At 38.3% G+C, this 13,873-nt stretch overlaps 1 long non-coding RNA gene across 6 annotated transcripts in view; it reads left to right on the top strand.

The window, feature by feature from the left end:
- LOC139041760 (uncharacterized) overlaps nucleotides 1-13,873 on the top strand; it is a 72,637-nt gene that overhangs the window by 44,250 nt on the left and 14,514 nt on the right. Inside the window, exon 1 of one of the 6 annotated variants that reach the window (XR_011497603.1) lies at nucleotides 9,189-9,518. The exons of the other annotated variants lie outside the window; for them this stretch is intronic. This is a non-coding gene — a long non-coding RNA (uncharacterized lncRNA). Of the gene's footprint in view, nucleotides 1-9,188; nucleotides 9,519-13,873 lie in introns of those variants that run through there. 6 annotated transcript variants of the gene reach the window in all.

Here is a 13,873-nt window from a genome sequence, read left to right as displayed (position 1 = left end):
TGCCCTGATACCAAAACCAGACAAGGACATCACAAAAAAAGAAAATTACAGGTCAATATCACCGTTGAACATTGATGCAAAAATCCTCAACAAAATAGTAGCAAATTGAATACAACAATACATTAAAAAGATCATACACTATGATCAAGTGGGATTTATTCCAGGGGTGAATGGATGGTTCAACATCCACAAATCAATCAATGTGATACACCACATTAACAAAATAAAAATCACATGATTATCTCAACAGATGCAAAAAAAGAGCATTTGAGAAGATACAGCATCCATTTATGATAAAAACTCTGAATAAAATGGATATAGAAGGAAAGCACCTCAGTATAATAAAGGCCATCTATGACAAACCCATAGCTAATATCATTCTCAGTGGAGAAAGACTGAAAGCTCTCCCTTTAAGAACAGGAACCAGATAAGGATGCCCACTTTCACCACTCTTATTTAACATAGTATCAGAAGTCCTAGCCAGAGCAATCAGGCAAGAAAAAGAAATAAAAGGGATCCAAATTGGAAAGGAAGAAGTGAAACTGTCACTATTTGCAGATGATATGATTTTATATATGGAAAACTGTAAAGAATCCACCAAAAAACTTTTAGAAATAATAAATGTATACGGTAAGGTTGCAGGATACAAAGTCCACATACAAAAATCAGTTGCATTTCCAAAAGAGAAATTAAGAATACAATCCCATTTATAATTGCAATAAAGAGAATAAAATGCCTAGGAATAAATTTAACCAAAGAGGTAAAATATCTTTACACTGAAAACTATAAAACATTGTTGGAAGAAATTGAAGAAGGCACAAAGAAATGGAAAGATAGTCTGTGCTCTGGGGTTGGAAGAATTAACATAGTTAAAAACGTCCATACTTCCTATAGTAATCTCCAGATTCAATGCAATCTCTATCAAAGTTCCAAAAACATTTTTCACAGAAATGGAACAAAGAATCCTAAAATTTATATGGAACAACAAAAGACCCTGAATAGCCAAAGCAATCCTGAGAAAAAAGAACAAAGCTGGAGGTATCACACTCCCTGATTTCAAAATATACTACAAAGCTGTAGTAACCAAAGCAGCATGGTACTGGCACAAAAACAGACACACAGATCAATGGAACAGAATCGAGAGCCCAGAAATAAACCCACACATCTATGGACAGCTAATATTCAACAGGGGAGCCAAGAACATACAATGGAGAAAGAAAAGTCTTTTCAATAAATGGTGTTGGGAAAACTGGACAGCCACATGCAAAAGAATGAAAGTAGACCATTATCTTACACCACATACAAAAGTTAACTCAAAATAGATTACAGACTTGAATGTAAGACCTGAAAACGTGAAACTTCAAGAAGAAAACATAGGGAGTACCCTCTTCAAGATCGGTCTTAGCTGCATATTTTCAAATACCATGTCTGACCAGGCAAGGGAAATAATATAAAAAGTAAACAAATGGGACTACATCAAACTAAAAACCTTCTGCACAGCAAAGGAAACCAGCAACAAAATGAAAAGACAACCTAACAATTGGAAGAAGCTATTTGCAAACCATATATCAGATAAGGGGTTAATATCCAAAATATATAAAGAACTCATACAGCTCAACAACAAAAAAACTAGCAACCCAATTAAAAAATGGGCAAAACATCTGAACACAGATTTCTCCAAAGAAGATATACAGATGACCAACAGGTACATGAAAGAATGTTCAACATCATTAACTATCAGGGAAATGCAGATCTAAACTACAATGAGATATCACCTCGCTCTGGTCAGAATGGCTATAACTGACAAGACAGGAAACAACAAGTGTTGGAGAGGATGTGGGGAGAAGGGAATCCTCATACACTGCTGGTGGGAGTGCAAACTGGTGCAGCCACTATGGCAAACAGTATGGAGATTCCTCAAAAAATTAAGAATAAATCTACCATATGATCCAGCTATTCCACTGCTGGGTGTTTATCCAAAGAACTTGAAAACACAAATGTGTAAAGATGCATGCACCTCTATGGTCATTGCAGCATTATTCACAATAGCCAAGACTTGGAAGCAACCGAGGTGCCCATCAAAGGATGAATGGATAAAGAAGATATGGTATATTTACAAAATGAAATACTACTGAGCCATAAAAAACAATGAAATCTGGCCATTTGTGACAACATGGATGGACCTTGAGGGTATTATGCTAAGTGAAATTAGTCAGAGGGAGAAAGTCCAGAGGGAGGCAGGGAAGGAGGAGGGTGAAAGGGGTGGTTAGGCACTTATGTGTGGTGATAGATTGGAATTAGTCTTTACGTGGTATACATGATGTAATCTACACAGGACTCGAAATATAATGCTGTACACCTGAAATTTATATAATCTTATAAACCAATGTTGCCACAATAAAAAAGAACTAAACAAAAAATTCTAAAAATGGAAAAAAAAAAGAAAATTGTTACCTATAGAGGAGGGATGGGAATGCAATAGAAATAGGGATGGAGTGACACTTCCAGGAGCATAGCATTTTACACAGTTTAAACCTTGGAACCATGTAAACGTTTTCACATAATCAAAAATTGAATGAGTAAAAAAACTTAAATTGAACACAAATGCAAACAAATGAACCTAAATGTATCAAATCATAGCACAATCAGAAAAAGAATTAATTCAAGTAACGTTTGAACCCATTATGATACATCCTCAGTGGGATATATTCTAAAGAAAAAAGAAAAGAAATCTTAAACTTTACTCAGTATTGCATTGTTAGAAGTGATATCGTGTCGAAACTCTGAAACTACTTTATGTATATTGTAGGACACTGTAAATAAGTTAATGTGTTATAGTTACTATGATCCAAAATTTTCACCATAAAAAACTTTTATACATGTATATATAATAAACATAAATATGAAAAAAGTCAAGTGGTCATTAAGTTAAATGAGGTCATTGGGCAGGGCCCTAATCCAGTGTGACCAGTGTCTTTATAAGAAGAGGAGATGAGGACACAGTCATGCACAGAAGGAAAGCCGTGTGATGACACAGGGAGAAGATGGTCATCTTCAAGCCAAGGAGAGAGGCCTCAGAAGAAACCACCCCTGCTGACACCTTAGTCTCAGACTCCTGGCCTCCAGGGCTGTGAGAAAATCCATTCCTGCTGTTTAAGCCGATCAGTCTGTGGTATTTGTTATGGCAACCCTCGCAAAGTAACACAAACACACACGCAAATGAAAGGACTCTGGCCCTACAGATTTTAAGAACTCAAGAACTGCACATATGTATCAGGGCTGGTTTAGGAAGAAATGTTCTCAGGTGCTGCATCATGATGGGCTTGCTAAACTCAATGGTAGCATGAGCCTGACTGGATACGTCGCTCTAGCTACATGGATGTGAAGTGCTTTATGAGTCTACTAGCTCATTCACTCAGTAAACATTTTTTTAAGCTCCTGTTATGTACCAGGCATTGAACTAGTACAGCAAACACAAGAATGATTGGCATGAGAATCTGTCCTGAAGGAACTAGTTATGGATGGCCATTGCTACGGTGTTAGAAGTCTTATGACGAACATCTGAACAGAGCACTTAACCTCGCAGGGCGATTTTTCCAGCTCTGTATTTCCACAGTCACTGGACTACACTTGGTTTTTCCCTTAGTTATTTCTCCTGTTTTCAAGTCCTCTTTTTTACTGGCCCTCCCCAGTTCCGTTCTTTTTTTCTCTGAATGACTAAGTATTGGATATCAACGCAGGATTTTGCAGTCATTTAGTTAGGCTCCCAGGAAGTCGTTCAGAGAACATGACGCAATAAGTCAGACTTTGTGTTAACTCTGACCTGCAGCGTTATCATCTGTCTGACTAATTCCAGAAGAGAGAACCACCTCCTGTGACCTCTTCCCCTGTATTTCAGGCTGTAAATAGGTGCTGGGGCCCTGCCAAGTTGGGTCACTGTGGTTCATAAGGGACTGTCAGTTCCTCACAAACATTACACAGCTGCAAAATTACTATGCCACCCAAGGTGACTCATAAAATCTGCTCCTCTTAAAAAGGGAATATTAGAAATGTCACCTCCTGGCTGTCACTGTAATGCAAGTATGAGCTCTAGTTCTCAGCTGACTGCCCGCAAGAGTCCTGAGAGGAACCAAATGAGAAATCGGGGAAACCTAACACTTTGATTTGCCCAAGGCGAGTTTTAGGAAGCAGTCAGAGTAGAACTTTTAGAGGATATTTTAAATCTAGGATTGTGATAAAATATAAGTGATGTTTGATATCTGCTTGTATCAGATATTGGAGAAACAGGGAAACAGACCAATAGAGAGGGAGAGTTATTTTAAGGAATTGACTCATGTGAGTATGGGGCTGGCAAGTCCAAACTCTGCAGGGCAGGCCAGCAGCCTGGAAACTCAGGCAGGGTTTCCATGTTGCAGTCTTGAAGCAGAATTCTTTTATGGGAAACTTCAGTCTTTGCTCTTAAGACCCTCAACTGATTGGATGAGACCCACCCATGTTATGAAGAGTAATCTGTTTTACTTAAAGTCTACTAATTGTGAATGTTAATCACATCTACAAAATAATCACATCTTCTCAGCAACATCTAGGCTAGTATTTGACCGTAGCCTAGCCAAGTTGACACATAAAATTAACCATCACACTACTTTTAATGAGAAGAAGTAATCTGAATTCTTTGACATGTTATTGAATAAGAATCTCAATGAAGGTAACTAGTAGTTACAAAAATTCTGTGAACCTCACATTCATCTCTCTTTGAATGTTTCCAGTTGTGGGGTTTTCAGCCACTGCTTCACAAGGCGGGCAAGTCGTCTTTGGATAACTCTCACAGTTGACTTGAATTTATTAGTCCCAATTCCGCTCCAGACAACATTCATGCCTTAAGTGCACTTCTGCCCTCTGGAACAACACTGAAGCAGGACAAAGACCAATTCATCTCAGATAATATCCAAAGTGTGTTCTATGGAATATTCATTTTGTATGATGCTCAGTGTGGGGGTGGGGGATAGAGAAGGTTCTGTGGTCAAATAAGTTTGGGAAACATTGCTTACCAGTTCTTCCTTTGGAAGATTTATCATGACTCATCTTAAAGGCTTTGAAATTCTGCAACAAAGAAACCAACTAAACTAAACTTTAGCCTTTTCCGGAAACCTGACCTTGGAAAATCCCCTTTCTTCTTTTCAATACCATCCTACAGAATATAAACTCTCTGATACTATCAATACCCAGCCCTTAGTTTAGATGCTCTGTCTCCGTCGTTGCTCTGTACTATAGTTGTTGTATAAGAGCTGTGTTGTGGAACACACCACCCCCGTCCTTAGTGGCTTACGATAATAGCCATTTATAATTTCTTCCGAGTCTACAGTTCACTGGATGATTCTGCTCATCTGGGCTGGTCTTGATTCATCTTAGCTGGGCTTCCTTATGTATCCACAGTGATGAGTGGGCTGTGAGCTAGCTAGTCTAGTCAAGCCTTGGCTGGGATGACTCAGCTTTATTCCACGTGTTTCTCATATCCTTCCAGTAGGCTAGCCTAGGGTGTTCTTATTGCAGTGGCTGAGGTTGATGAGAAGAAATGGAGACATGCAAGTAAGCACTTTTCCAAGTCTCTGTTGGCAATCAAGTTTGCTAAAATTCTGTTTGCCAAAGCAAGGCCCCTGGGTGAGCTCAGAGTGGTAGGGTACCACAAAGTTACAGGGCAAAGGGCAAGGATTGGTGGTGGCCATTAATTGAGGCCCTTGATTATATTCATCTAATGCAGCTGTCAAATGCCAATCTGAGAAATGGTGCCTAGGTAGCTGCATCAGACTTGCCAAGGGGAGTGTAGTAAAAATGCGGGTCCTCGGATAGCCAACCCTCAGAGATGCTCAAGGTGCAGGTGGGGTACCCATAGTTTTAAAAGCTCCTCAGGTAATATTGATGATGACCCAGATTTGGAAACACCTCTTCTAGACTCTCTTCTGTTTAGCAATAGTAATTAAGCTCTTCAGTGATAAATGCCACAAAGGATACAGAAAGAGGTTTAACTCGAAAATGCTGGTGCTTCTACCAACTTGCAGTCTCAGGCAAATAAGACTGATGTGTGATAAGGGGCATAGGGGGAGGTCAGCTTTCAATCCCATTGCTGCTATGACTCCTCCCTGGCCTGAAGTCTGTCCTAGCTCTTGGGATCCTTGCAATTAAATCACTTTCTCAAAGTGTTAACTGGCACATTTCATTCTGTGCGTGCCATGCCCTCAGTCGGGGGGTAGCTGGGGAGAGACTGAGCCAAGGGTAGTGCAAATTTAGCCAGACTTTAAAGGGGCTCGGAGTAGCTGATTCCTTCCCAGAAGACTGAGGATGCCGGGGGTTAATGGAGTTACTATTGGAAGGGGGTTGATTGTGCAAACACATTAGTGCCAAGCATTATCTGCAGACTGAATAAAATAATCTCTCTGAAATATGTATACAAATTTTCCCCAATTATATTTATGTATTGTTATGATTAGTAACATATAGCCATTACTGACTCATCATGTCAAATTATTTGTGTGAATATATGTATTTATATATAACCTCAGTCAACAGAAAGTGAATATACAACTAATTAATATCTTACGGAAGTTCATATAATTTTTTACATATGAAAGCTGGGAATTGTATTAGTCTGCTCCAGCTGTCATAACAAAATACATCCAACTGGATGGCTTAAACAACACACATTTATTTTCTCATAGTTCTGGAGGCTGAAAGTTCACAATCATGGGCTCAGCAGTGTTGATTTCTGATGAAGGTCCTCTTACTGCTTGTATGTGGGCACTGTCATATGGACAGGACACTGTCTTCTCATTGTTTCCTCACCTGGTCTTTTCTCTGTGTGAGGGCAGAAAGAGAGAGCTCTCGTGACTCTTGCTCTTCTTATGAGGACACCAGGTCTATCAGATTAGGGCCCCACCATTATGACCTCATTTAACTTCAGTTTCCTCCTTAAAGGCCCTATCTCCAAATGTAGTCACATTGGGGGTCTAAGCTTTGACATCTGAATTTTGGGGGGACACAATTCAGTCCATAACAGGAAGCATTGTGTTAGACTGTTGCTGGGTGCAATCAAATGCTGTCACTCCTTGCTGCAGCCATTTGGGATCTCCTCCCAGACTTAACCGGGCCTCAGAAGCTTCCCTGGTTCAGTCCTTTAGAGTGGTCACTCTCAAGCAGTTTTGGACTATAGCTTGGGTGGCTCAAAAGTTCCCTTAGTCTCCCTACTTCATGTGTTCCAACTAGATTATATGAAGCAATGGGGCAAAAACGCTGTAGATTGCAGCTTACTTTAAAAGCAAGTGATGACCTTATGTATAGATTTTACATCCTAAAATATTGCAATATGAACCTAAATGATCAAATAATCTTATTATGCTCACCTTGATAATATGCTGCAATTTAAAAAAAGCAAGCAAAATTTTCTCACATCACCAGTGAAGGTACTGCTGTACAAGCATATATTTTTCAGCTTCTTTATCAATAAGGGCACAGATGATTAATATTTGAACTGTAATACCTTTAGGTCTCAGTATAGCTGTTAGAGTATTCTAGTCTCCGGATCTGCATATGTGCTTCACTGGAAGATAAGAAGGCAAATGTTAATGGCATAGAGGTAAAGAGTGCAGGTTCTAAAGCCAGAGTCAGCAAACCATGGCCCAGAGGCCAAATCCTGCATGCTGTGTGTTATTATAAATAAAGTTTTAAGGGCTGGCCTGGTGGCTCAGTGGTTAAGTTCGCACATTTTTCTTTGGTGGCCTGGTGTTTGCTGGTTCGGATCCCGGGTGCGGACATGGCACTGCTTGGCAAGCCATGCTGTGGTAGGCATCCCACATATAATGTAGAGGAAAATGGGCACGGATGTTAGCTCAGGGCCAGTCTTCCTCAGCAAAAAAAAAAAAAAAAAAAAAAAGAGGAGGATTGGTGGCAGATGTTAGCTCAGGGCTAATCTTCCTCAAAAAAAAAAAAGTTTAAAAAAGTAAAGTTTTATTGGAACACAGCCATGCCCATTTGCTTACACGATGTCTATGGCTGCTTTCAGGCTACAATAACACAATCGAGTAGAGACCATGTGGTCTACAAAGCCTAAAATATTTACCATCTGCCCTTTACAGAAAAAGTTTGCTGACCCTCAGTCTAGAGTAAAGATCCTTGAGTTTGAATCCTGGCTCTGCAGTTTCCAGTTGTGTGACCTCAGGCAAGTTATCCAGCCTCTCTGTACCTTAGTTTCCTCATCTGCAAAATGATGACAATAGTATTACCTGCCTCAAATGGGTGTAAAGAGCAATAAATGAGCATTTAAAGATCTCAGCAGAGGGCCTGGGCTAAAATAAACACTCAATAAGTGGTTGGTATTATTAACCAAACAACCGACGGCAACCCAAATTCATAATGAAGATGCTAGACTAAGAGAAATTTACCATTAAAAAGGAAAATTAATAGTAATTAGAAACCTGACCAACTCAAATCTATAGTGGTAAGGCTCCTCTCGAAATATCCTTTCTAAAAATTTACAGGAATTCTATTTCTATGTGGGGTGTTCCCAGTGGGAGCTTTTGAACATCAGCAAGCGTTGCCTGGCACTAAGCCATCTTAGCAGAATATAGCATAAATTCTTAGTAAACTCTGGCAATGTACTAAGTTTAGTTTATTAATAACACATTTAGTAATCCTTAGTAATTCACTTAGTAATTTACCAGTAAATAGCCTCTAGCAATTCATAAAAATAGAAGTCAGTGAATTAAATTGTGCTTCTGGTTCTGTCACAGCAAACCAGATCCTCCTTTGCAGATGTCACACCCTAATCTAACCCTTTCCTGACTGGAGGGACAGCCACCTAGTTCATAGAGTCAATGAAACCAAGTCATGGATCCGATCCCTAGTTATCCTGTCAACTTCACTGTCTCCTGTGGTCACTGGCTGTACCTTTCACCATGGTCAGCTGTGGCAAATCGGCCCCTGGGGAAGATTGAGTAGGCCATGTGGTTGGTTAAACATAAGTATCTTAGCCCCCTGGAAACCACATCCTAGTGATGAGTGGTAGGCCCGTAGCATCATGTGTTTTGTTAAAGGAAGTTCATAATCCAAGAGAGAACGGCAGTGGAAGTTGCTGTCCAGTCTACCTTGGGGGTTATTTGAGGTCCCTGGCAGCTCTTCCCATGAGTGCTTTGTTTTGCAGTTGTGTGGGTGACACCAGGAATAGCAGTCATAAAGAATAAACTGGGTGTTTAATTAGGAGTAGGAAGTGTGAATAGAAAGTTCTTTGTCTCATCTGTTGGTTGTTTGGATCCTTGTCACTGTCAGAAGTCTCTTCACAAAATTGCAAAATGAAGCACAAATGATCGTTAACCTGTGAGCAAGCCTGGAAAAGAGCCATTGAGAATGGTTACTCTGCAGCCCAGCAAGATTCATTCACCACAGTAAACTCTAATTATATTTTCTTATTTAGATAGCCAATAGATTTTTAAAATATTCCTATGGAGGGTTCTTGCGCAAAATGTTCCACAGTAAGTATCTGGCCTTTTCTTTCTTCTGATGCTCTGTTGGCAAACTCTCTGGTCTGTGAGAATTTTCACTGTGTCCCCTCAGTTCTTCCTCCCCTGTCTGTTTCTTCAAGTTCTGCCCCTCCCTGGAGATCTCCCTCCTTTGCTCTCCACATTCCCCCATCGATTTGATCAGTTTTTATTCCTGTCCTCGAAGACTCCTTGTAAACCTAGCCTAACCTCCAGCAAGTAAAGGTGAACTGTCCATACCTGCCTTTTATCCTGGGTCAGAAATGACTAGATAATCGATGACTGAAAAGAAAGATGGACATAAAAGAATGTATGTGTGAATTGAAAGTTCTTGTTCACCTTCTTCTTTTTTCTTAATTGAGATATAATGGGCATATAACATTATATTAGTTTCAGGTTTACAACATAATGATTTGATATTTGTATACGTGGCAAAATGATCCCCATGATAAGTCTAGTTAACAACCATTGTGGTGAGAACTTTTAAGATTTACTCTCTTAGCAACTTTCAAATATACAGCACAGTATTAATTATAGTCACCATGCTGTACATGACATCCCCTGGACTTATTCATTTTATAACTGAAAGTTTGTACCTTTTAACCACCTTCGCCTATTTCAACCCCCCACCCCCTACCTCTGCTCTCTGTGTCTTAAGGGTTGTTTGTTTTTTTTAGATTCCATAGGTAAGTGAGATCGTCTAGTATTTTCTTTCACTGTCTGACTTATTTCACTTAGCATAATGTCCCTGGAGATCTATCTGTGTTGTTGCAAATGAAAGGATTTCCTTCTTTTTTTATGATGGAATAATAATAATTTTCTTCAGATAAATACCCAGAAGTGTAATTTCTGGATCATATAGTAGTTTTGTTTTTAATTTTTTGAGGAACCTCCCCACTGTTTTCCGTAGTGGCTGCACCAATTTACATACCCACCAACAGAGCACAAGGGTTCTGTTTTCTCCGCATCTTCACCAATATTCGTATTTCTAGTCTTTTTGATAATAGCCATTCTAACAGGTGTGATGTGATATCTCATTGTGGTTTTGATTTGTATTTCCCTGATGATTAGTGATGTTGAGCATCTTTTCATGTACCTGTTGGGCATCTGTATGTCTTCTTTGGAAAAATGTCTATTCAGATCCTCTGCCCATTTTTTAATCAGATTGCTTTTTTTTAAAATTTTTGCTATTGAGTTGTATGTGTTCTTTATATATTTCGGACATTAGCCCCTGATCAGATATATGATTTGAAAATATTTTCTCCCATTCAGTAGGTTGCCTTTTCATTTTATAGATGGTTTCCTTTGCTGTGCAGAAGCTTTTCAGTTTGATGTAATCCCACTTGTTTGTTTTTGCTTTTGTTGCCTTTGCTTTTGGTGTCAAATCCCAAAAATCATCACCAAGACTGATGTCAAAGAGCTTTGGCTTCAGGTTGATATTTGTGTGTGGTGTAAGAAAGTGGTCCACTTTCATTCTTTGTATGATGCTGTCCAGTTTTCCCAGCACCATTTGTTGAAGAGACTGTCACTTTCTCATTGTATGACTTGGCTCCTTTATTGTAAATTAATTGATTATATAGGTATGGGTTTATTTCTGGGCTCTCTATTCTGTTCCATTGATCTATGTGTCTGTTTTTATGCAAACACCATACTGTTTTGATTACTATAGTTTTGTAATATAGTTTGAAATCAGGGAGCATGATGCCTCCACCTCTGTTCTTCTTTCTCAAAATTGCTTTGGCTGTTCAGGGTCTTTTGTGATTCCATACAAATTTTAGGATTGTTAGTTTTATATCTACGAAAAAAACCATTGGAATTTTGATAGCGATTGCATTGAGTCTGTAGATTGCTTTAGGTAGCATGGACATTTTAACAGTATTAATTCTTCCAATCCGTGAGCATGGAATATCTTTCCATTTGTTAGTGTTGTCTTCAACTTCTTTCATAAATGTCTTATAGTTTTCAATATACAGGTCGTTCACATCTTTAGTTAAATTGATTCCTAAGTATTTCATTCTTTTTGATGCAACTGTAAATGGGATTGCTTTCTTAATTAGTACAAAGAAACACAACAGACTTGTGTGTATTGATTTTGTATTCTGCAACTTTACTGAATTCATTATTAGTTCTAACAGTTTTTTGAGAGTCTTTAGGGTTTTCTATATATAGTATCATGTCATCTGCAAATAATGACAATTTTATTTCTTCCTTGCCAATTTAGATGCCTTTATTTCTTTGTCTTGCCTGATTGCTGTGGCTGGGACTTCTAATACTATTTTGAATAGAAGTGGCAAAAGTGGGCTTCCTTGTCTTGTTCCTGATCTTAGAGGAAAAGCTTTCAGCTTTTCACTGTTTTTAGCTGTGGGTTTGTCATATATGGCTTTTATTATATTGAGGTTTGTACCCTCTATACCTGCTTTGTTGAGAGTTTTTATCATAAACAGATATTGAAATCTGTCAAATGCTTTTTCTGCATCTATTGAGATGATGATATAACTTTTATCCTTCATTTGTTCATGTAGGTGTATCATTGATTGAAGGAAGTTGAAGCATCTTTGCATCCTGGGAATAAATCCCAGTTGACCACAGTGTATGATCCTTTCAATGTATTGCTGAATTTGATTTGCTAGTATTTTGTTGAGGATTTTTGCATCTATGTTCATAAGAGATATTGGCCTGTAATTTTATTTTATTGTTGTGCCCTTGTCTGGTTTTGGTGTCAGGGTATGTTGGCCTCGTAAAATGAGTCTGGAAGTGTTCCCTCCTCTTCTATTTTTTGGATGAGTTTGAGAAGAATTTGTATTAATTCTTTAAATGTTTGGTAAAATTCACCAGTGAGCCATCTAGTCCTGGACTTTTGTTTGTTGGGAGGTTTTTGGTTACTGATTCAATCTCCTCACTAGTAATTGGTCTGTTCAGATTTTCTATTTCTCCATGATTCAGTCTTGATAGGTTGTATGCTTCTAGGAGTGTATCTGTTTGTTCTAGGTTGTCCAATTTTTTGGCATACGATTGTTCATAGTAGTCTCTTATGACCATTTGTATTTCTGTGGTATCAGTTGTAGAATCTCATCTTTCATTTCTGATTTTATTTATTTGGGTCCTCTCTGTTTTTTTCTTAGTGAGTCTAGCTAAAGGTTTATATATTTTGTTTATCTTTTCAAAAAACCAGCTTTTAGAGGCCAGCCCATTGGCATAGTTGTTAAGTTCATGCGCTCCACTTTGCCTGCTCAGAGTTCTTGGATTCAGATCCTGGGAGCGGACCTACACACCACTCATCAAACCATGCTGTGGTGGCATCCCATACACAAAATAGAGGAAGATTGGCACAGATGTGAGCTCAGGGCCAGTCTTCCTCACCAAAAAAACCCAAAAACCAAAAGTCAGCTTTTAGATTCATTGATCTTTTCTATTATCTTTTTAGTCTCTATTTCATTTATTTCCATTCTGATCCTTATTATTTCCTTTCTTCTACTAACTTTGGGCTTCATTTGTTCTTTTTCTAATTCCTTGAGGTGTAAAGTGAGGTCTTTCTAGTTACTTAATCTAGGCATTTATTGCTATGAAATTCCCTCTTACAGCTGCTCTTCCTGCATCCCATATGTTTTGTTAGGTTATATTTCATTTTCATTTATCTCAAGGTATATTTTGATTTCTTCCTTGACTTGTTGGTTGTTCAGTAGCATGTTTTTTAATCTCCACATATTCGTGAATTTTCCAGTTTTCTTCTTGTAATTGATTTCTAGTTTCATGCCATTGTGGTCAGAAAAGATGCTTGATATCATTTCAGTTTTCTTAAATTTGTGAAGACTTGTTTTGTGACCTAACATATGATCTATCCTGGAGATTGTTCCATGTGTGCTTGAGAAAAATGTGTATTCTGTGACTTTTGGATGGAATGTTCTGCATATGTCCGTTAAGTCATTTAGGTCTAACATATTGTTAAGGTCAATGTTTTCTTATTGATTTCTGTCTGGATGATCTATCCATTGATATAAGTGCATTATTAAAGTTTCCTATTATTATTGTATTTCTGTCTATTTCTCCCTTTAGGTCTCTTAATATTTGCTTTGTATATTTAGCTGCTTCTTTGTTGGGTACATAAATATTTACAAATGTTGTATACTCTTGTTGGATTGATGCCTTTATTGTTATATAATGACTTTGTCTCATTACAGTCTTTGTCTTAAAGTCTATTATTTTGTCTGATATAAGGATAGCTAGCCTACCTTTCTTTTGGTTTACATTTCCTTGGAATATCTTTTTCCATCCCTTCACTTCCAGTTTGTGTGTGTCCTCACAGCTGAAGTGAGTATGTTGTAGGTAGCATATCGATGGGTCTCTTTTTT

Source organism: Equus asinus, chromosome 23, assembly GCF_041296235.1.
Source record: "Equus asinus isolate D_3611 breed Donkey chromosome 23, EquAss-T2T_v2, whole genome shotgun sequence".
In the NCBI taxonomy this organism is placed as follows: Eukaryota; Metazoa; Chordata; class Mammalia; order Perissodactyla; family Equidae; genus Equus; species Equus asinus.
This window is presented reverse-complemented; position numbering and strand designations above follow the sequence as displayed.